Here is a 2,728-nt window from a genome sequence, read left to right as displayed (position 1 = left end):
GCGGCCATCCCGCAGCGATTCTTGCCATGCCAACGATGCGCCCGGATAGCGGTGGCCTCCACGGCTCCCCCGGGGCCCGGCTCTCCAGGGTCAGGACCACGGAGGAGCCCCAGCTAGGCCTTCGAGGACGCCTTGAAGGTGGCGGCGAGCGTGGCGTGGCGTGGCGGAAAGAACGGCGGCCGCCTGAAGGCTGAGGCTGGGCCTTCAGGGCTTCTGCGGCCTGAGTCGGCGGGTCTGAGCAAGAACGCTCCGCCATCGATGGGCCGGGCCGGGAGGAGACGGGAGGAGACGGGAGACGGGAGACGGGAGACGGGAGGGCCCTCCCGTGGCCGAGCATGCAGACCTGGATGAACAGAGGCCTCGATGGGCCTGGACGAAGGTGAGCGGGGCCCCGAATCGTGGCGAGAGGGATCGATCGCTGGGCTGCACGGGTCTTCCCTCCACCCGAGAGACGCGACAACCGCACGCGGCCCATTGGAAACGCTGTCGCCGGAGAAGGCCTGTGTATATAATATGAAAAAGCTGCTCTGAACCTTTCCCCCGACCCTTTTTAGACTTCTGGCTAAATCTGGACGTCTGACTGTAGAGATAGCCAACGCAGGGTAAAGGAGAGGTAGGAGATCACGTGGATACCCAGTCGCCATAGAAAGAAGATCGTGGACATGTCTTCTGCAAGTGACTTTGAAATGGAATTATTTAGGGCCGCCTCTAGAGAGACCCAGGAGTGACCGACACTCGTCCCTGTTTGTTCAGTACCTTAGAGGACCCAGCAGGAGGAGAGAGAGGCCCGGAGCCAGATCGGTCCTGTGAAGAAGGCGCGTCTCTCTCTCTTTTATCCTATTGTATTTTAGCCCTCATTTCTTATCCCCCCACACCATGCTTGTGTGTGTGTGTGTGTGTGTGTGTGTGTGTGTGTGTGTGTGTGTGTGTGTGTATTTGAGTGTGTTTGAAAATGCCAGGGTTTGGGGGGAATGTCTTTTCTAGCTGCTCTGAAATGCCTGCCATATTTTATAAGCAGTAAAACATTCTGTAAATACCTTTTTGTTAGGATTCATTTGAATTATTGTTTGGAGAGGAATAGTTGACCACATTGTGTTTGTGTCCTGGTTCCCAGAAGGAATCCAGAGCTCTAAGCCACTGTGGTCCGTGGGTGGAAAGGAACCACTATCCCATTTTGTTTGACTTTTCTGTGTACATAGTGTATGTAAAGGACAAAGGGTCCTAACTTACAACATCTAGTCACTCTAGATGTTAAAGAGGTTGCCAGTGTATGACAAAGTAGAGTTAGTAGAACAATACATTGTTGGGTTTTTGTTTGTTTGTTTTTACATTTTGTGTTAAAGTTTTAATTACTCTTGTTANGTGTGCCNTTTACTGANTGCTGTGTACATAGTGGACAACAGTCCTTACTTGAAACATCTGNTCTATCTAGATGTTTAGAAGTGCCCAACGTATGTTAAATGTAGAGGTAGTGAAATATCACTTTGTAAATATCTTTTTGCAAACACTCATGAGCCGTTGTCTTTTGGGAGTGGGGTAATGCGCCCTCTGAGCAGTACTGTCTTCACTTGCTGGGGGGGGGAGGTTGGAGGAGGTGCTGGGAGGCAGTGACAACGGCCATGTAATATGTGTGTATATGGGACCTTTTCTGATGCCATTTTTATATTCTTGCATTTTGTTTTGCTTTGTGTATGCTGTATATAATGGACAAATATGTCTAAATTTTCAACATCTAGACTCTAGATGTTAAAGAGGTTGCCAATGTATGACAAAGTANTAAATTTAGCACATAGTGTATACCGTTAAAATTCATATAAAATTTTGTTCTGTAAATGGCTTGGGGATAGGATTTGCTCAGCTGTTTCTAAGCATTACACATGCCTATACTTGTCTATTGATTTGAAGGGAGAAGAAAGTGGGTCGAAGCCCAAATGGTTATATTTAGAAGACACCTCAGATAATAACCATTGCTTTGCATACAGTTTTATTTACCAGTGCCATGTCAATAGCAGATAAGTTCTTATATGAAACATCTAGTCTTTTAGATATATGAAACATCTAGTCTTTTAGATATATGAAAGTGCTTGGTACATTTAAAGGAACAAGTAGTAGAATAATATTTTGTGTATATAGTGTTTTAAAACTGGAGAAATGCTGTGTGTAGAAGTAGAATTGTTAGCCCACCTCTGAGAACAGCAGCTGTGCTTGTTCAGTGGATCGAGGAGGTGGGAGGGAAGGAACTGCAGAAAGATTCCATTTGTGTGCTAGACATTTCTAGCTTGCCCATCCCCATGTGTTGTGCGCATCTCATGTAACTTTTCTATGCTGTATATATTTTACATACTGGACAAATGAGTCCTATGATATCTAGTCTCTAGGTATTAAAGAGGTTGCCAATGTATGACAAAAGCAGTTAGCAAACTCATTACATTCTGTAAACTCTGTTAGTTCATAGCAGGGTTGTCTTCTGAAGAGTTGTGAAAGTGTATCATCCAAGTGACAGGTGCTTGTGTCATGGGACACAAGATGGGCTGAAGGGGAAGAAAGGTCGGAGACCAGAATGTTCTCACCAGAAGACACTTTGAGATCTAACTAGTTACATGTGTGTGGTTTCAGCACTACTATGTATATAGGGGACAAATTCATGTCCTCATCTGAAACATCTAGTCCTTCTAGGTGTTTAGAAGTGCACAAAGTATGTTAAAAGTAGACATAGTAAATAATACAT

Source organism: Mus pahari, chromosome X (assembly GCF_900095145.1).
Source record: "Mus pahari chromosome X, PAHARI_EIJ_v1.1, whole genome shotgun sequence".
Taxonomy (NCBI): domain Eukaryota; kingdom Metazoa; phylum Chordata; class Mammalia; order Rodentia; family Muridae; genus Mus; species Mus pahari.
The sequence above is the reverse complement of the archived record's forward strand: the minus strand, read 5'-3'. Positions refer to the sequence as shown.